The sequence below is a fragment of the Panulirus ornatus genome, chromosome 48, assembly GCF_036320965.1.
Source record: "Panulirus ornatus isolate Po-2019 chromosome 48, ASM3632096v1, whole genome shotgun sequence".
Classification (NCBI taxonomy): domain Eukaryota; kingdom Metazoa; phylum Arthropoda; class Malacostraca; order Decapoda; family Palinuridae; genus Panulirus; species Panulirus ornatus.
This window is the reverse complement of record NC_092271.1, coordinates 26,584,462-26,606,598: the sequence shown is the minus strand read 5'-3', so window position 1 is coordinate 26,606,598 and position 22,137 is coordinate 26,584,462. Positions and strand designations below refer to the sequence as shown.

At 43.8% G+C, this 22,137-nt stretch overlaps 1 protein-coding gene across 2 annotated transcripts in view; it reads left to right on the top strand.

The window, feature by feature from the left end:
- tn (tripartite motif containing protein thin) overlaps positions 1-22,137 on the top strand; it is a 73,673-nt gene that overhangs the window by 22,035 nt on the left and 29,501 nt on the right. For both annotated transcript variants that reach the window (XM_071690291.1, XM_071690292.1), the window contains exon 2: positions 6,711-6,807. The gene's annotated coding sequence lies outside the window, so the exon portion shown is untranslated. The remainder of the gene's footprint in view (positions 1-6,710; positions 6,808-22,137) is intronic.

Genomic DNA, 22,137 nt, shown 5'->3' with positions numbered 1-22,137 from the left:
TTGTCAGGATGTCTGTCACATGAAGAAAAAAAGGTCGTAGTGAGGTCGTTTGATGTCCTCTGTGGGATGATATATCTGATAAAACCGTCCAAGCTAGGTTCTGTCTTGGTGGTAGAACACCTGCAGTATCTACGACGGGTTCTTCCATCTGCTTTGCTAGGGGGGAAAACCCCGCGCTAGGTGCAGAGGCGTCTCTGCGCACACACGAACTCATATGAACCCATCAATATACCTACGTCAGGTACCACTCAGGGATAATACATCACTGACCTTCCCGCTCTGTTGATGGTGTCCCATATCTTATCCCTTTTTCCCCCCGCCTCACGTGTCTTTATAACCTTCCTCCTCCACCCCACACCTCTCTCTCTCTCTCTCTCTCTCTCTCTCTCTCTCTCTCTCTCTCTCTCTCTCTCTCTCTCTCTCTCTCTCTCTCTCTCTCTCTCTCCCATACCTCCTCCTCCTCCTCCCCCTTGCCTTGTTTCCCCAACCCTCCTCATCACCTACCTCCCTTAAAGTCCCCACTTCCATCCCCACCACCCCTTCCACCTTCACACACACACACTGGCGTTACAACCCAAGATATGTGGGTCTCAATAAACACTCACACACCAACACACACTTTTACCCCACGGTCCTCCAGCAGATGCGTCTCTCCTGATTTACGGTTCTAGAAATATCACACGATGGAGTGAGTCAGCACCTCTAAGGAGAACCAATATCAAAGGCAGGTCGTCCCTCAGTCTTGTGACCCGTGAAGGAATATTTCTCTTCAAGACAGACAATTAACATGACAGACTATATAAGTCGAAAGTAACATCCCACGAGAGAAATGAGTTAATCAGGGTTTAGATAGACGAGAATTTCGGTCAGCCTAGACTTGTAGATCGCACGGCAGACGAAAGAATCTTGGGAGATGATCTGTTCGTAGTTCGAAGTCCGGTGGGCGGAGGTGGAGGGACGATCCGTCGAAGAGATGGATGGATTCGGTGAATTAGGCGTTCGTGGGCCAAAGGAAGAGGTATTCCCAGAGGTGGGGACTAACGCTCATCCGCTCGAGGGAACTTGTCTTTTTTTGTACGCGTAGGTAGAAAGTGATGGTGCAACGGTAGAGACTACTTGATAAAGATAGACCAAAACACCTTGGAAAACACGTGAGGAGGTAATGAGGTCTACGTAAACTTGAGTGTTGGAGGGAAAGAAACAGACATCAAAAAATATATAGACTAAGTCACTCACTGTGAAAGTTATGGATGACCATGAACAGCTAGTGAGGCTGTTGAGAACTTGACCCCGTCCTCTGGTGATGGATTTGTTCCTGTTGTGAAGCAGGTTGCCACCAGGATGATGGGCTCCCCCAGCAGGAGGGTGATTGGCCCCCAGCAGGAGGGTGATGGGCTTCCCCAGCAGGAGGGTGATTGGCCCCCAGCAGGAGGGCGATGGATCCCTAGCAGGAAGGTGATGGGCCCCCCCATCAGGAGGATGAGGGGTCCACAGCAGGAGGGTGGTTGGCCCCCAGCAGGAGGATGATGGGCCCCCAGCAGGAGGGTGGTAGACCCTCAGCAGGTGTAGGCTGGCGAAGGTGGCAGCCATTCATGGAAACGCTACTGTTGTAGATAACCTCGCCATATTGACAATAAAGATAAAAAGACTTATGATAATGTCTTGACTAAACGCAGAAGTAGAGACCCATTTGGTATATACATTCCTCATCAGTTTTATGACAGTTTGTATCTACGATACACGTAGAAAATAATCTCTTAACTAGCAGGTGATAATTCGTGGCCTGTAGTGCTGTAGGAAGACGTGTAAAAGAGATGGAGTAGAATCTAAATGTTCTGGAATCATTAAACTTCAGTTACAATATCTGTGGGAAAGTTCAACGATCCGGGTGTGTTTTATTGTTTCAATAAATTGTTCAGGTGTCAAGCGTTATCTTTTGGTCTTGTTGCTGGGAAAGGTTCCACCAAAGAAATTGCTCTTCACTTCACCACTTAAATATTTAGTGTTGCTCTTAAAACAGGTTCTTGGGCATTTATAGAGGCGCGTAGCTATTTTAGAACATTCTAAAGTTCGCCATTTAGGCATTTTTTTCCCCAATTCGAGTGTGTTAATGCGAGTTATTTTCATCTTACAAATGATCTGTGTTGTTGCTGCTGATGCTGCTGCCTCATTTTGTCTGTAGCCAACAGTAAGCGACACAGACGTGTGCCACAGGAGACAATAGCTTCTATTACCTATGCCTAAAGTCCCCAATAATTCAAGTTGCTCACATCGGCTCTTGAAAGACACTTGCATCTTCTAAAGCCTTTTGGGGGACTGAAGTTTATTGAAACTCGGTGAGGAGGAGGATTGTTTGATACTTATAACAGCGTCTCCCACACCATCACCGCCACCACATCTTGGCTCTGTGTCAGTTGAGCGTAAACACGGAACATATGGACCAGCTGGAGTGTGGTGGCAGATGAGTGTTGTGTGGGTGTCGAGGGGAAGGGAGTGAGGGAGGCCGAGACGGTGCCCTTAAAACAGGCCTTGTGTGTGTGTGTGTGTTGACTAAAAGTGAACCACCGCCGCCTCCTCTTCCTGTAACCCCAGGTGGTGGTGTGCAGCCGCTGCTGCTGCTGGTGTCATCAAAGTAGCGCCTCCTAGAGAGGAGGTGGAGGAGGAGGAGGACGTGGTGTTGGTGGTGGTAGTGAGAGTCGGGTCTTGTTCTCTCATCTTCCCGGGTGGGTCTTCCTAGCCTCACTGTCAACCTCTCTGGGGATTATGATTTGGTGTTAGGTTTGATCACTTTGTTACTCACTGGTTTCGAACTATGGATGTACGTCCTACTCTCTCTCTCTCTCTCTCTCTCTCTCTCTCTCTCTCTCTCTCTCTCTCTCTCTCTCTCTCTCTCTCTCTCTCTCTCTCTCTCCGTATGCCATTTAAAAACATATATATGTAAAAACGCACACACCCAACCGAATATAACCCCAATAACAGCAATTGGCGTGGGAAAGAGAGAGAGAGAGAGAGAGAGAGAGAGAGAGAGAGAGAGAGAGAGAGAGAGACCCTGGTGCGGGTCCCTCCTCATGCAGGAGGTGTGTGTGGGGGGGCGGTGTCCTCCTTGGATCAGTCTTGCGTGTCACTTCCTCAGCAGTGTTACGGTAGGACGTGGCGGGTGTTACGACCGGGGTCACGTGAGGGGTCAGACAACACAGTGTTTGCAGTCCATCAACACAACAGCAATACAAAAGGTGTCCCAGGATAATATTGCCATATCATCAAACAGATCCTGTTTTTACCTCGTTTCATCGTGGAATGTTTTCACCACAATTACGTTTTCTGTAAGAATTATAATTATTGACGGTAACTGTGGTATTTGAACAAAGAATGAACTGGCTTTCTGAAGGCAATTGATGATTTCAGTATCTGATTCCCCTCAAGTGAGACGCGTACATGAATACATAATTGTATGATTATAAGTAAATGATAAAGATGTAATGAATGCTGTTATGTACACTTACGTACATACATATGCATACGGCATATCGTATCTTATGACTGACTGAGGTAGCTATGGAAGCATTAGTCCTGCATGATCATTCATCTTGAACGTAGAGAAAATCTAAGAATTGCTTCAGTCACCATGATTGCCACCGTTAGATTACAGAGAGCTAGATCTTAAATTAAGGGTTTATGTGTGAATAGAAAATACATTTTTTCCGTGTATATGAGAAGGTAGTTTGAAAACAAGGAATAGATAAACAGACAATTATGATCTTACCTTTGAGAATACTGATAAAGATTTGTTTTTGAAATGATAATCTTATCAACAACTTCTTTATCATTTAACTCTTATCATTTCTGATAGTTTGTCGGTGCCGTGCTGATATCCGTTTTCTACACAGTGTTTATCCTTGCCAACCATCATTCGTAAGTGTATAATCAGAGAGGATGTTTATACTGACTGAGCTGAATGATCATAGGGATTAATAACAGCAATCGATTGAGTTTCGCTGCTCTGTACTCATCGTAAGACCACAAGGTTGTACTATAACGGTATCATAACTTGTACTATAACAGCATCATAACTTGTGCTATAACTTGTACTATAACTTGTACCATAACGACATTATAACTTGTACTGTAACGACATTATAACTTGTGGTATAGCGACATCATAACTTGTGCTATAACGACATCATAACTTGTACTGTAACGACATCATAACTTGTGCTATAACGACATCATAACTTGTACTCTAACTTGTACTATAACGGCATCATGAGTATATAACGGGAGAGCCAAATGTGGGGGGTAGGTAATACCATCTGCCGCCGGAGGGGAAAATAACCACATGTTAATAAAGTCGAGACTCTTAGGCATTTTTGCTGGTAATGTGGTACCTGTTTCTGGAGAAGGGTGAGACGCTGCTAATTTTGGCGCGGCGGTCGGCACGGGTGTGGAATGCCCGCTGGTCCCTGCCAGATGCTGGCTGCCTCACTCCCCTGCTATGTGATGCACAGATGACCTGTGTCTGTCTGTGTCTCTGTGTGTATGTGTCTGTGTCTGTGTGTATGTGTGTATGTGTCTGTGTCTGTGTGTGTTTGCGTCTGTCTGTCTGTCTGTCTGTGTATGTCTGTGTGTCTGTGTCTGTCTGTCTGTCTGTGTATGTCTGTGTGTATGTGTGTGTGTGTGTGTGTGTGTGTGTGTGTGTGTGTGTGTGTGTGTGTGTGCACTTAAGGCATACAATAGGTATGTATGTATGTTGCTGGATTTACTGGGTGTCAATTGATAAAAAGGTCATTATGCCAGACATAGAACCATACGTCAAGTCTGCAAAAAAGAAAAGAAAATGGGAGGTGGGCTTATAAGGGAAGCTAAACTAAGATGGAGAAGACGATTGGAAATCTCGGAACATTGCTGGCTTTAATAGTTGCCTATTGTTACTAACAGTTAGTAGATTAATGATTCATTTCAATGACTGTTATGTAACTGTGTGACGTGTATATCTTTGAATTTTCCAATACGTCACCATTCGGCCTGCACTTAACCCAGCTGTTCATCCTCCTCCTGGAGTAATATCATCGTAAGATTTCATAGATATTGTCAAAGGTTTATGACAATTGTTAAAGTTGATGTCTGTCTTCATGGGTAAAGACTATTGTGAAAGTTAATGGCTATTGTAGAAGTTAATGGCTATTGTCGAAGCTGATGTTTATCTAGCATACTCGTGTATTTCTGTTTATTTCTTGGTTCAGTCTTTCATTGTTTTATTTTTTTTTTTCTTTTTCTTCCTTCATGTCTTTGTCCCATCCATCTCGAACCTGACACTTGGCATAATGTCCTTCAAGGTCCAAGCGTTTGTTCTTTTTGCTAAGAATGTCGATCTAGAGTCCCCTGCGTCGTAGCACTCAGTGTCATATGATTGCTCCTTCCTTACACAACTGGAGGGTCCATCTCGATCGCCCCCCCTACCCCCCGCCTCGCCCCCTTCCTCCCCCCAAATAAACCCCAACCGCCCCAGTGCATTAGAGGTTACTTAGTGCATATTATTATTATTTTCATCACCTCTCTCTCTCTCTCTCTCTCTCTCTCTCTCTCTCTCTCTCTCTCTCTCTCTCTCTCTCTCTCTCTCTCTTTATCTATCTATCTATCTATCTTTGTCCCTTTTAGATAGACTGAAATAATTTTAGCCTGGAATGTAGCACTTTCAAACTCTACGCTACATCCAAATTCATATATCATTATACCTGGCCAAACACACCCTTATCCATAATAGTAAATTCATGTATCGTAAAACATTTACTTTATTCAAACACTAGAGTGTGTGTATCTACAAAAGATAATGTACTTTACATGTATTCAAACATATGTTTCTTTCAACAGCAAAAACTATACACCTCTGTGTACACAAGGACAGCAGGCACCACCACCACTTCCCTGTTTGGCAAATCTTAAAAACTTTACGCCACTGTGGCAGGTCCCTCCGCGGCCACTCAACCCACCACCTGCCTCCCGCCAGAGACGCAGGAGGCGTGGGCGCGCCCACCTCCACCCTGGCGTGACTCACATGAGGCGTCTCTGGTGTAGCTACGGGCTGGGTTAGAGGATGTTCTGAGTCTTCTGCACTCTCTCTTTATATCAATATTGTTCTCTTCTTAATCTGTCTTCTGATATGATGTTTTCCTCTTCATATCTTTTTTTTTCTTATTCTTCCGCTACTTATCTCTACTCATACTTCGAACCCTTGTTCTCTCTATGCTCAGGACTTTTAACTTATTCATCTCTCGCTCTCATGTCTTCTTTAACCGTAATGTTCTCCTCTTTCCGTTCTTCCTTCTACCACCTCCTCTCCTCATAATAAGTAAGTTCTTCTTTTATTCTTCATCTTTCTCTCTTCCGTGCACTTGCATTATTGGGTATTTATGAAGTTTCCTGATTCTTTGTTTCCTAAAACCTTGCGTCTATTTCATGTTTGCTTTCTACATAAATTCATAATCTCCGTTTTACCAACAAGACAAAAGTATCTAAGTGACGGATACTTCATGTCCAACTGCAATGTCATTCCTATAATAGGTACATAATCTTTACAGAACGCCACCAACAAACTCTCAAAGTTTATCAAAATAAACTTCTTGATTATTTCTTACGTTACCCTTCACCTTGTGGCGAAGGAAATTCGTTTTCTCTGATCCCCTGTAACAAATTCCATTTTCTTCTTCTACCAGGTGACGTCATAATGGAGTAAAACCCGACCTGGACCCTCGGCTACGGCTGGGGGTCCAGGGCTTCTGTCCCCACAACACAGCTTTATACCGCTTGAAGGTAAGTGTAAACTATTAATGCTACCCTTACTAAACCCTTCCTCGTTGAGCATTAATACATCAAAGTTAATCTCTCCCCATAACGTAAGCATAAGAAACACCTTCGGTATGACAGCTCTACCTGGCTATGGCGTTATGCCAAGATTAATATCTTACAGAATTACATTCCAAATACTTGTGTCTTAGATTATCTTAAGTTTATCGGTATTAAAGTGAGGTTGTAAGATATATCTTGGATGAAAGCCACAAGCTACTGAAACGCAGCGCGTGATTCCCGTAGAGTTTGTCATCGAAGTGTCTGTCCAGGGTAGACTATAGCAAAGATGAGGAACTGGAAATACGTTTCCAAACTTTCCTTTATCTCATAAGACTTACGGATTTCACTAACATGATAACGAGTTATTATAGTTAAGCATACTTAGATGTTCTTGTATCATGAATGCTGAGGGGCGAAGAATAAAGAGAAGAATAAACAGATTAACTTTATTGACGTGAAAGAACCGACCAATACGTTTGCGGTAAAGTTGTGTGAGGGTGGTCGTTACTTCATGGAGTTTTGATAAATATAATTGGGGTTATAGTTTTTGTGTTAACTTTAAATCATTTTTCGCAGTATGTTTTTTGCTCCTTAAGCACTGGTTGAAACGTTGTAAAGTAAAGGGAACGCTATGAAAGGGGATGACTTCTATAGTAATCAAACTTATCGAATACCATTTTATACCAGTTTCAAGATCACTGAATTTCAATGAATTTAAGACAATACTTTCTTTAATCAATGTCGTTTGGTCCACAATGCGCGCAGGGGTATATATGTCCCATTTTCTACGCAGGCAGCTGAGAATGCTATGTTTGGTTGCACTACGGAAATTCTTAAATGTAACAGTGTTTACTTATGGAATTTATGGTGAAGCGAAGACTTGTGTGAAGTCTTCTTCGTCAGCGTTACCAGATGTGCGTCAGAGGGGCTTTACTATTAGGTCTTTCCCATTCATAATTCTAGGTAGAGTTGGAAGACCTGGCCATCTGGACTTCCCCATCTCATAAAAAGTTCATTCCACATTGAAGTTCCATCTGTCCTTCGGGACCAGACTAAGATCCAGTGTGGGAACCTCACAGTTATCATCAGTCACTTTATGTATTACATCCCGTTTATCAGATCACCTCTTGACAGCTTGTTTGGGATTCAGTCCTGTCAACTGCCAAGGGTATTTTAAGCCATCAATGTCAAGCCAAAAAACACCAGAAGGAAAATCTTTAAAAGCGTCACCAGGTGTTAGGGATGATTCTAAGACCAACACTCTATATGTGACCTATGATCACCTGTAATTAGAAGAAGTAAATAAATTTGGCCCAAGGAACAACCTAGAATGTAAGGAAGATCTTTGAACGGAAGAAACTAAAAATTCAGAGCATTAAATGCAAGGGAAGTAGAGAGTAGGTGTGTTGTCCACTTATCGTAGACGACGTTTATCTTACTTTTGATTACTTTAGAATCTCTCACCACAATCATGTTCGCAATCACATTTCTAGCAAAAGGATCCACCACACTATTTATGTAGTGTTCCTAGAACCTCTCCGATGCGTTCTTCAAACGAAATCTGGAGGTGAACTACAACGCATTGAATTCGTTGGCATTTCCTGTCATACCTGAAGCTATGTGTGTTGCAATGCTCAGTAACATTTCGTATGTTCTATAGATATAGATATGACCCCCCACTTTGCAACCTGTGCAAAAACACACGAATTGGAATTTAGTTTTCTCGACAAATGCCATCATTATTTCCCTCCTCCTCATCTTGTTAATAGAGACAGTGTCGTTCTGCCATCATTCACCAGCAAAATACTCGCCACTGACGGCACACCACCTCCTCCTCCTCCTCCTCTGGATTGTTCCTATCTTGCTATTTAATTTTAACTTTCATGTGTATATCTGACGATACATAAATAGCTTCCCCAGGTCCTGGCTGGGTGACACAGGCAGAGTTTCCTCCCCACCTTCACACACCTGTCACCTTATAACTCACGCTTATCCATCATCCTGATTCTTTCACGGCACTTTTCTCTAAACTAGTTTATCCATTTTACATGTTCCTCCTGCCGCTCACGTCGCTACAGTCAGATGTGCGCCTTCTTCATCTGTCTTGCCATCCGACAAGCGTAATAAGATGTCCCGTGAGAACCCAGTTTCCCTAGTGATATTATTCGTTTACCCTATAAACTGTGTACAATTCCCTGCACAGTTTTTTAAAGCCATCTTCGCTGCCTTTGGGAAATCGTTGACTTCATAGTTGTCCTTCGTTGTTGGAGGCGAGAATATTTCTCCGAAGGGAAGAACTAGAGAGCAAGGAAAGAGGATGAACGAAAGAATGTGAAAACCTCAGAGAAGGATATATGGACAAAATAATATGGGAACTGTTTTCTGAGCGAAGACGATGTTACCCCACACTGAGAGATGTCTTACTGATTCGTACACTCTGACTAGTCTCACCTTGTTTGCCTCGCAAATCCTACATTTCCTTTAATTATTGTCCTCCTAATTTCTACATCTTCTTTGATATTCTTTTCTGCACTTTCCGCTTATTTTCTTTGTCTTTTGTTCTCTTTCTGTTCTTCACTGTATCTTCTTAACGGCACTGTATCCATTCACCCACACATTCTTCTACTCCACTGGTACGTTCCTTTGCGTTTTCTTCATGTATGAATTGCTAGCTATTCCTACAACTGTATCATTTTGTTGTTGTGTTTGTCCATGTCCTCTTCTCGCCTACACAACTGATCATCCTCTTGAAATATTTCTTATTTTCATTTATATGAATAATTTATCAATGTTCCTCCTCTTTTCCAACCCTCATATTTCTCACATCCATATGTCATAGTCACATGTCCATATTTTTTTCTATTTTCCAAGTAGGTCTTTCCATCCCTCGTTGCTCCCTCTTCCCACCCCCCATGGCACTCATGGTGCTGGTGCCAGATCCGGGAGTTAGCATACCGCGTGGCTCTGGCCTGTGTGGGGGGGAAGAGCCAGCAGGAGGAAAAACACACTAGTGACCTGATTCTCACTAAATTGGTCACACGTTCAAGTGGCAAGATATTGGCACCCCTGCCGGCATACCCCCTGGTGTTCATCAGTGATGTGGTGATTATAGAGGGGATCAATGATGCGTTGATTATAGAGGGGATCAATGGTGCGTAGATTATAGAGGGGATCAATGGTGCGTAGATTATAGAGGGGATCAGTGATGAGTTCATTAAAGAGAGGATCAATGATGCGGTGTTTATAAAGACGAGGGACTGATGATGACTTGGTTATAAGGGGATCAGTAATGAGTGTGTGTGTGTGTGTGTGTGTGTGTGTGTGTGTGTGTGTGTGTGTGTGTGTGTGTGTGTGCAGTTTCATATCTATCTGTCGGTGAGTTACGTCTCTGGTTAACACACATAAAAGCGACACTGACCGGCCACACGGCGCGGTGTGGTGTGTTGGCCGGCAGGAGGAACCAGACACCAGAGGGCCTGGAGCTAGTGGGAGCACGGGTGCCTCCTGTTACATGAGCTGGCCATTGCTTGTTCATCGGTGGGACGGTACATATATAGACCGGACATCTCCCTCCCTCTCTCTCTCGTCCTCACCCGCCACTCCACAAACTAACCTTATCCCGCTCTTTCTTAGCTTCACAGTTAGATATCCCAGGGTTGTTATAGCGCATCTTTAACTTGGACCAGTCATTCTTCATAAGTGTTTCAAATCTTCTCAGTTTATTACCATTATCATTATTCTTAGAGTCAAATTTCAATCTTCCATTTGTCTCATTACGTTTGTTTTTTTTTTCCTTTCTTCGTAAACCTTCCGATGTACTTCGCCAAATTCGATAGATTTCGTGCATCTCTCAATGTTATCATCAGTTCCTTAGACTTCTTCGCTTACGAACAATTTACTTTGTTCTGTTAGTTCCCCTCTTTCCAGTAAAGCCTCTATAACGTGAATCATTCTTCCTCTTACCCAAGACGCAACATGAAGATGATAAGTAACTTTTCCCACTAAACACGTTAAATATAATCTTTATACTCGTCCATGGTAGAGGAAGGCGAGGTGGAAGGAAGGAAAGCGACCTTCCCCACACTTCTGTAAAGGAAGTAAAGAGAAATATACAGTTTACATTCCTATGTTTTTTTGGAGCCTTACTTTCACGTCTAGACAAAGGTCTCCTCACACTTTTTTTTTCAGTTACCAGCGACTTGTCTCATCTGTAGGCGTGGGGTGTTATTGTAAGCATTGCTTAGCACACGGGGACGCTTCCGTCTAGTGTGGGTATTGGCTGGCCGTGAAGAAGCTTCTATGTATTGCTATAAAAAAAAGAAGCAAGTGTTATTATATGGCCGAAGAGAGCTATTGGCGGGCCGGACGCCACACAAACACACACACACACACACACACACACACACACACACACACACACACACACACACACACACCGTTATCACATCCATTCCCTACCATGTATTGGTCTTCTGACTCCATGTACGTCTGTGTGTACGTCAGATTAGAGGCTGACCTTTTGAGCACGATTACTGAAGGTGTTCTCAAGTGGTTCCCTTGATGTACTCACTGTCCGTCATTGACCATTAGACTCACTCTTTCCTTTATCATGTATTCAGGGGATCAAGTTATCGTGCTTAAGGGAAAATTGAAATCTTAAAGGAAATTCTAAGCGTGTAGAAAGGACAGATCATTACTCAAATCTACCGAGAAAGAACCGTAAAGTTTCTGTGGCTTTGATAGAAAACTATAAACATAGCGAGAGCGTATGTGGTCTTAGCATCATCCCTAACAACAAGATGGTTTTCAAACGAGCTTGCGATTGGTGGTTATAACGACGTAGACGGCCTTAATGACCCTGGCAGTTTCGATAGGCCTAAAACCCAAATAACCAAGCAACCAACCCTAAGTGGCACTCTGTCTGTTCACCACAACAGTCTGTTAACTTCTCCTTCTGAGTGTCAGTCTGTTAACTTCCCCTTCTGAGTGACAGTCTGCTAACTTCCCCTGCTGAGTGACAGTCTGTTAACTTCCCCTTCTGAGTGACTAAAAGACACACAGCGTCGGTACAGCACAGACGCAGGCGCTGTTGCCGCGGTCTTTTGAGAGACGACCAAAAAACAACGCAAAGTAAACATGGCAAGGCTTAAGTTCCTCCCTTGAAAACTGAAGGTTCGCTCTTTTCGTTTTCTGTGGTTTTCCTCTCTCTCTCTCTCTCTCTCTCTCTCTCTCTCTCTCTCTCTCTCTCTCTCTCTCTCTCTCTCTCTCTCTGAATTATTTTTTTTGTATGTCTCCATAAACACTAATTTTAACTCCTGTAGGAACACTTCCGCATTTCTACCTCTCACAACTACAAAAGAACACCCATATCTGTCTACCGTATCTACCTCCTCACCTTAATATCAAATACCCTTATCGTCACGAAGTGCCAGGTGCACGATGCGAGGCCACAGCAGTTGTACGAAGCTTAAATCAATTTAGCAGATGGTTCGAGTCAGCTCAATTTTAAGTAGGCGTCGAGCATACCAGATGTCTTGGAAGCAATGAATGTCTGATTTAAACCAGGTATTATAAGCTGTGGGTGATTCGGACTGTACCTGAGGCGTTGGGGGTGTTGACATATGAGGTTCCGACGTGGGCGTTGGTTGCGGACGCCTTTGGCTGCGAAGGCCTAAATGCTCTTGGTGGATTTATAGACACTGTGGTTACCAGACGTCGTAAGACATCGCTTGTGGCGACCAAGTACAGTCATACATATAGCGAGAGAGAGAGAGAGAGAGAGAGAGAGAGAGAGAGAGAGAGAGAGAGAGAGAGAGAGAGAGAGAGAGAGAGAGAGAGAGAGAGAGAGAGAGAGAGAGGGTTTATGGTCTTGAAATGATCTTGAACACCTATAGAGGCTCTTCAAGATTTTTCGTTTGGTGGGTTTTTTATTTGTACGTTGACGGCCTTAATGACCTTGGCAATCGATAGGGTTAAAACCTAAATAACCAACAAACCTTATGGCAACGTTGTATAGAAATGACTAGGCTTAAGCAGATCCAAAGTCCTTAGGATTAGAAGAGCCAAATGGAGGACGTTGAAGTTAAGATGATAACTTGTAGGATGCTTGAAGTAGAAGCTTGGAATCTATAAGTATGGAGGCTTGAGGACATGAGACATCGGAAGGCCTGTAAGTGTCAGGTATACGAAGTGAAGTTCCGATACATGGTATGTCGCTTGTGATTGCCGTAAGGTGGGATTTAGGTCAATGATACCAAACGTAAAGCGTAGAGTTTATAAACTGCGCTTGAGAGATACAAGAGCCTGGAGAATGGAGCCAAACCAGAGGGATCTTGGTGCCGTGATCCAGAAAAAGATGTCAGATGTAGAATGTAAAGACACTAAAAAAACGCGGATGAACAGCAGTGAGTTTAAACTGTGAAAGGTGGATAGAATTTAAAGTAAGGCAAGCCATACTTGAAATTTGAATGTCCGGGGCTGCTAGGTGTGAGGTGTGTAATCTTTAGTAACCTGATATAGGGTGTGGAATCTTTAAAGGGTGTTTAACCCTAGGCAAGGGGTCGTATGGACGCGGAATGTATAATGGTCAGTCTTGGAGGCTGCTGATGTGGGTTGTTTAAAACCCTAAGAGTTGTCGGATTTAAGATACGTCATCTTAAGAACGTTAATGGTCGGCAGAGGCTCAAATGGTATCAGATGTGGAATCCTCAGACACCACATGTAAACACGGGAGACCTTGGAGTCTTAGAGGGATCATCAGGAACAAGGAATGTAGTTTGATTAACCCTGAGAGTATCAGGTAAGGGATCGAATCAACTGCAGATATCGAGAACGAGGCTTTAGGAAGTTCCGCCTTTGCTAGCACTCATCTATTCGCTTCCTGATTATGTTTTCCAGCACATCCAAAGCCTCATTTGTCGGTGTTAACGAGAACACGTCGGATGATCAGGCTTGGGGGGGTGGCGTCGCAGGTAGGGTAGGGTGTGACCGCGATCTATCACAAGTAGAGCACATGCAAGAGACCCTCGACCTCTTTGTGGGGAGGAGGGAAGCTCCGGGCCAGCCGGGGAGTTGCTAATTCGAGAGTGATGTGTCGTGCGGGGCCGGTGGGAGGACCGGCCCCGGGGAGTCTAGACGCTCACCCAGGGTAGTGTGTGTGTTGGAGAAGGATGCCAGGATGAGGGAGGTTAGCTTAGTGGCGGAGGGAGGGCAGAGGAGCCAATCAAGGGAAATGATTCGTTTGATTTGTTCGTAATCAAGGAAAGAAAACACGAACATTTTTAAGTGAATTGTAAATCATAAACTGAGTCTATGTTGACACTGCTTGGATATAGCACAGCTGGTGGTTTAGGTTACCGCTTTGCGGTTGCTTTTGCTTAGATATAGCACAGCTGGTGACACAGGAGTTCATTTGTTAACGAATATACCCAGTTTGTAGATAGAAAAATCACTGATGTATTGATAGATGAAAGTAATGACATGGGAGAGAATGAAAATAAGTATTGCTAAATGAATTCATGGATTGAATATATATTACAGAGAAAGTACTGACAAGTAAGTAAAATCAATAATAGGGTAAATAAATTTAGATTTATCGTCTGGTTAAACTTGTTGTCTATTTAAGAAGAAAGACATTTGGGGAGTCAAGGAGGTGATAATGAGGCGGAAGATGATGGAGATGAGGAGGAGGAAAGAGAATTCTAGCAAGGACAAAGCCGTTAGTGGGGAGGGGGACCCCCTGACCCAGCTCCCTTGTGCTGTTGTTGTGGTGTCTGGTCGGGCTGTAGCCCAGAGGGGCGAGTGTACGAGGTGTTCTTCATCTTACCTCATATATCACCTCTTGCCGTCCCTGTTCTGTATCTTCTTTCGTCTACCATCTTCTCTCTCTCTCTCTCTCTCTCTCTCTCTCTCTCTCTCTCTCTCTCTCTCTCTCTCTCTCTCTCTCTCTCTCTCTCTCTCTCTCTGTTGCAGACTGTCTTTGTTCCTCCTCTGCATCCTCACTGTTTTTCCTCCTCCTCTTCCTCCTCCTCCTATTCTTCGTCCTTCCCTTCCTTTTCCTCCTCCTCTTCTTCTAATCTTGCCAGCTGTTCCTGCCCGTTTCGTGTGTGTGTGTGTGTGCGTGTGTGTGTGTGTGTGTGCGTGTGTGCGTGTATGTGCGTGTGTGTGTGTGTGTGCGTGTGTGTGTGTGTGCCAAGCGGTTGATGAGACCTGGATGGAGGACGTCACTACGAAAAAGATGGACTCTCTGGGTAGCTAAAAGTCGAGGAGAGATTCTGGCACGGTCGAACGTCCAATTTGGCAAGCTCTTCGTTTATGAATTTAGTTGTTGTTTTAACATTAACTACTGAACACTGACAGGTCTCCTTCCCTGGGTTTGTTCATATGGCTAGTCCTGCCCACAACTTTTACATATCCCTCAGTTCCACCTACAAGGCGAGGAAATGCATTTGAGAGTGATCCCCTTATTGAAATGAGTCATAATTGTGGTGATAAGGATAAGGATAAGAATAAGGGGTCAAGTAGATAGTAGCATTAGTTCGTTAGTTCCCTGCCTCATCTGGTCTTACAGGAACCAAACGCAAACATAACTTGTCATCACAGTGGGAGACACAGAAGCCAACAGTGTCAACCACAGGCACCTCCCGTCTCTCGAGAAGTGTCCCATATTTTTTTTTCACCAAGTCCTCCCCTCCTCTCTCCTCATCTGCCTCCCTCTCCTCCTCCTTACTTACTTACTTGCATGGAAAGCATTAAGCTGGACGTCAGAGAAAACGAATTATTTATTCATATCCACTAATTATTTCCCCTCAAGACCACACATTAAATCAGCCTTGCTCTACGGTGGATAATTTTTTCATGATCGAGGATTTTAGATATGATGTCTGTTACTGCATCCGGAATCAGTCTTTATGGAAAATAGTGGACGCCCAAATGACGTTTGATAACAAGAAAATACAAGATATACAGGATTATACTAGAGTGAGCACTGAGAAAACATCTAAACCAGGAAATGAGAAATATAATGGGGCAGACTGCCAACTGAGCATCCAATGCCGGATGTGCAATTATAGCTACGTTAGCCATCCTACTTAGCCGTTCTATACATTTTTTTTAAATCAAAGATGGATATAAGAAAACGTTACAGCATAGACTCATGTGTTTTGTATATTTCAATGGCATTGTAAAGTTTTAGTTCTAAATTCATTCTTAATCATCTTATATTGAATTATTCTTTAATTAATTCTGCACTGACCTTCTAAAATTAAGTTTATGATATGATGATATGTGAAAAGAGTTTCTGTATTGAGGAAGTGGAAGTGAGCAAATATAAGAAGAACCGCTACTGAAAAAAGTCGACACTGAAATCACCTAGAAGTACTAATCGAGATCTGGAAAGTACTGCAGGAGAAAACCAGGAAACAGGTGGCTAATTCCCCAGCGAGTACTAACCCACTAAGTGAGAGGAAATACGAATTCAGAAAGATGAAGTCTCGCAATAGAAACATCTTGGGTGGATAAACTGTGTATTTTTGGACAGGCGAGAGGCTTCCGGATGTTGCTGTGGAAAAGATCTTAGATATGAAAGAAAGTTAACCGACTATCCGAGAGCAAGGAACGAATACCAGAGGCGCCTCGTCAGTTCAGATGAGATTAACAAGTGGCCTCCCTCAGGGGTCAGTCTTTGGACCACTATCATTTATGCTCGAGGAACTCGAATCATACTGGATGATGTTTATGATCATACCAAGCTTATGAATGGAGTTGTTGAAATTGTTGTTAAATGTGGTCAATGTGTAGAGTAATGGGTTTGATAAAGAACTACATGAGAGGAAAAATCATCCTAAACAACAGTAGAATAATGAAAACTGTACAAGACGAAAATAGACCAAAACGAATATCAAAACTCAGCCAGGTGAAGGGACCTAAGATTTCACACGATGTCAGACTACTCTGCGGATGAAAATCGTTTGTGCATAAGTTAGTGTTCTATTAAAATTGCCTTAAGGTACATCATCTAGAAGCTCAATGATAGTTTTGCAGCAAATATTCGAGCAGTGTTAATATGTCCATCACCAGCGTCGTCTCAAAACTTGGAGAAACGAAGAGAATCGTTCCTTGATATTGTTGACGAAAAACAAGTCAGGAAATGGTGCCAGAACCAAGAGAGAAGAGTAAAAATGAGATGAGAGGAACCCCTGAATTATCCACGCCAGAAGGTTGGAGGTTAACGGGAGACATGAGAACCGCTTTTTGGTTACTCAAGGACCATCGGGATGTGAGGTGGAACTAGATCTACGAAGTAACCTCGAAGTAGACAAAAAAAAAAAGCCCAACTTGATGGTAAAAGTGGAAATTCGGGGGGAAAAGAGGAGTTAGAAAACATATACGAAACGCTATAAGTGAAGAGGTGATGAAAACTGCTGGTATGGTGAAATAATCACAAATTAATGCGACAGAAATTTGAGGCTAAAAGTTGGAATTTGACCAGTGCAAAGCGTGCCACTAGTGTATCGTGTTCCACATGTCCTTAATTAAGATCTTGGAGATATTTTGTCCTTTTTTTTCTTCGTCTCTCTGCCGAATTTACAATATCTATAAGCCAGTGTTATGATATTTTCATTCTATTGCAACCTCGACGTGAGTTTGAAGGTCAGTCACACTGCAGGGTGTGGAAGCCGAAGTATCTCTCAGGATGGCGTCCAGCGGAACACTGAACACCTGAAGTGTCGCGAAGGAACTGGATAACGTGTCGCTGGTAGTCGCTGCGAGAATTGAGAGTCAGCTTCGTACTAGAGAAAAGTGGATGGCTTTTTTTTTTGTGTGTGATTAGAAATCCTGAGTGTTACCAGATAGCCTTGTCTTTTTCTCTAAGTTATATACTTCCGATTCAGTTGACAGTCATGAGAAGATCACGCTGTGGAAGGTCTTTAACCCAGCAGACATTAACATGTATATTCCTTCTATATTATCACTCGCAGACAAAAACTGTCTTGTGTTTTCTCTTCCACCGATGAACGCTTGCCGTCGTAGATCGTCCCATATTTTTCCTCATTATCAATCTCCCTTTTGTAGGAAAACAAATAAGCGAGCGCTATAAAAGTAACCTTACAGATATACACATAAACACTGTCTTTCATTTAATCGTATATGTATATACGATCATCAAAGACAGCTTAGTTGATAAATAGCCATCTGTAGACTTGGTCATTGTACACCTTGCAGTCAGCCAGCAGAGAACATTTCATATCCATGTCCACTTAAGGACTCTCAGCCGTAGGCAATCTGCGTTTTCTCTAACAAGAGACAACAGACCTTGAGAAATGCACATCCGGGAGGCCTTCCGGACAAGGCAGATGGTTCGGGGAGACTTTAAATAGCGTGGCGGGAGATGCGGGCCCGGGAAGCTGCTGGCTCGAATAGCCACTTCAGATGTATCTCTGCGAGACCGTTCGTCAAGTTTTCAAGAAGCGTAGGACGGGGTGGGCGTGGGCGTGGGCGTGCGAGTGTGTGTAGGTGTCGGGCTGGCCAGGGTGAAGGTTGACGCGGCCGCGTAGGCGTCCAGGCATCTGTTTGTACAAATAGGGAAGGTGTAGATGGCCAGTTAGCTCCTGTAGACGATGGTAAGAAGAGTCTAAGAAGGACTCGGGGTTAATGCTGCTTGTGGCGCATGTTAGGCTCCTGTAGGTGGTGGGGTCATGTTGGTTCAAAAGGTGTTCTTAAGGTCGAGTTTACATATTATCATAACTGTATAGATCGGCACTGTGGGTTTTCCTGGCGTGGGTGAGAGATCACGGTGCAGCTGAGCCATGGGTACTACTGAAGTTAGTCGTGTGCGTACTGCTGAAGCCGACTCCACGGATTCTCCCGCATTAGCTATGGGGTCGAGGACCGGTTGACTCACGGGAAGAAAATCTGAGCAACTCGTCTAGTTAACGACCCCGTTGGAGCTAGTGTGACTTTTTATGTAACTGGAGATGCCACTCTGGTCTCGGGCAGTCTAGAATACCACTGGCTACATGACGGACATCTGCCTGGACACTGGCCAAGAGAACCAGCACGAAGAATCTCTCGGTGGGCTCGACGATGCACGGGAGGCGCGCGTCGCGAAGTATCCGGCCGCCCATTGTGATGGCGTGGGAGAGTGACAGTGAGAGGCCCAGCGGTCGTAGGTACTTCATCGTGAATCAGGCGAAGGTCTGGGCCAAGCGTGTGGGTGAGGCGCTGGGGGAGAGGAAGAGAAGCAAGACCAGTCGCCAGGCTGGGGATGACGGAGGAAGCCTTTATAGCTCACGTGGGAGGAGGCGTTTCCACAATCTCCTCCTCCTCCTCCTCCTCTTCCTCCGCTACTACTACTACTACTACTGCTGGCATTGCCTTGGAGAGTTAGAACTCCGAGAATATGGCGTATACGTATGGGAATCGTGCACCTTGTGTACGATTCATTATCATCGTCATTATCATCATCATATCATGTCACTTCCAGAGACATGTTTCATGGCGCTCCTGCAGCTCCAAGGTTGCGCAACAATCAGTAGTAGGGAAATTATGCACTCCCTTAGCGACAGACGTTCCTCGATGTGACTGTACAACTCCTCTCCGTCCATTGATGATGCTAAGACATCGACGGTGAAGGTGACTTCTCACCAGCAGTATGACCGTAGCCATACCTCAGAGCCACCTGGAATTCGACTCGAGTGTCTCACCACTGAACCATCCGAGCATCCGTCACGTACTGAGCCAACAACATGTACGGTGCTACAAATATGTTGACTCACGGCTTACGTAGGAGTAGCAAGGGAACGGGTTGGTGTACACTGCATTGTATAATGTGTTTCCCACCTCACCACTTGAGTACACTGGTTGTTGCCCCGGTCACCCTGAACGAATGAACAAATTACTGCAATAGTTTGGCAAAAGGAGTCAGGCATACACCGTCCTAGTATCATCTTTTCCGACTTTCAACTGATTGTCCTCAGACCTGTAAAACAACGATAAACGAACTATATACTGTTTAAGCATCGCATTTTAAAAACCGCAGGCAAGTTTCGATTCATTTTCTAATCTATCTTTCTTTTCACACGTCAAGCTGAGGAAACATCGCAAAGTCATTATAGTCGACTACGATATCTGAAACTGAAAAACTGTGACCATGGCGAGCGTATCTTACATTATGGCAAAATCTGTCGTTACGTTGAATTGACGTTGTTTGTTGTGTCACTGTCGTCTGCCCGGTAAATGTCATCTAATTCTCAAAAACATAATAAAAAATAAAGTGGACAAAATCGTTCGGTAATAGTGCCAGAGTCGGTCAACTGCGTCTGGTCATTCGCTTTCCGTTGTTGTGCGTTTAAGTAGCACAACTTGGTCATTAATAATTACATTATGAAATGTAATCTGCGTTATTTTGGCTCGTAAGGAATATGTTACAACTCAAATACGAGGCTAAGAATGAAAATACCTGTATTGTTTGGATTCTATTTTTCTCTCAGGAAAATTGGTCAGAAAAGAGATTTTTTTCGACCGTATGAGGCGCGAGAGGGGCAAAGGTGAGGACGAGTGTGGCGAATCAGTCGTTGTAGCGGAGGAGCAGGTGCAGAGCACCTCAGTGATGGATTAGCGGGCGGTGGGCGAGGCTGCGGTGGTGTTGCTGTGGGAGTTTTACCTATGTTTTTGTGTGGGTGGCGGGTATTCCTGGAGCAGTTCGGGGAAGAGCAGCTAGGAAAAGCTCTCTCCCTCGCTGGCTTGTATGATGGCTGGTTGGCAAGGGTGGTGTGGAGTGTCAGCTGCTGGGAGGGGGGACTCCAACACAGCCGTAAGGGACCGATGATAGTGATAGAAAAGTCCCTTCCGAGGAGAGGGCGGGAAAGGAGAAGAGGGGGGAAGGAGCAAGAATTGTTAGAGGAAGTGAATTTTTGTTGGAGGAAAAGAGCCAGGGCTTAACCCAACTTGCATTGGAAAGAATATGTTAATAAGAACGGAGATGATGAGTGGAGGGCAAGGTTTTATTTAGTTATTTATTTATTATCTTCTTTTTTTTTACTTTATCTTATTCTATTTTATTTACTTTTTTCTATTCTTTTTTTTTGATATAGGAGGAGATGGATCATATCTCTGGCCGATGGACACTGATTTAACAAAGGCGTTCCCTGCACGGACTTAGCAGCAAGATCTATAGAGGTTTTTAGTTTTTTGATATATTGGCACTGGATGTTGTCCAGGTTGTATATTGAACATGTTACCTGGGTGGTCTATTCCCAGGAGATTGTTGAAGTAATCAATCCAGTGAGTTTGATGTATTTGAAATCGCTCTACTTGTCTTTCAAACAGTTTCCTCCAGTAGATGTTTAGAGGAGGGATTCGTGCTCTCTCGTGTCGTTCTGTGTTCCTGATGAACTCGTGCCATTTGATGTTAAAAACCCAACGTAGAGCTTTGTTCTGAATGATTTGGAGTGCACGGATGTTGGATTGGGCTCCGAGTTCGAGAGCTGAAGGGGCGTATGTGATAAGAGGTCGTATTAATGCTTTGTAGAAGTACAATTTGGTTTTGAATTACGCCTCTCTGAATCTATACAATTTTGTGATCTCCGCTCTCGCAATAGCCGCTCTAGACTGTACATGTCGGTTCATTCTCAGGTGTACATCATAGTCTAGGCCCAAGACAGTGTTGATGTTTGAGATGGGAATGGGTACCTGTCGGTGTATATGGGAGTGTAGGTAGACATTAGTTATGTTGTATCTCTGACGTACATTAAAGTAGGATATGTTGGATTTTGCAGGATTTGTTTTGATCCTCCATTTTAACTCCCATGGCGAAACATGGTCAATTTCCTGTTAGGTTCTGTTGATTGTGTGAGGGTTCTGGCTCTGATTAGCTGTGTGACATCATCTGCATATTGGAGAGTGATGGAGTCCAGGTGTATAGGATTGGGAAGATCATTTGAGTAGAGTGTGTAGAGAGTGGGGGCCAGCACGAAGCCTTGAGGTACACCGGCATTAAGGAAGAAGTAGTTTGAGTAAGTGTTTCTGTATTTGCTTCGTGTTTTTCTGTTGCTAAGATAGTTAGAGAGAAGCTTAATGGTAGGTCGTGGGAGTTGGAATTGGGTGCTTAGTTTATACCTCAATCCATCGTGCCACACGGTGTCAAAGGCTTTTTCAACATCTTTTGTGATGAGTGCGGTCATTTTGTGTGTCCGCGTGTTGTTTCTTATGTACTTCGTAATGATGTTGAGTTCATCTTGTGTGGAGCGATGTTGGTGAAAGCCAAGCTAACTACGTCAATAAAGCCAAGCTAAT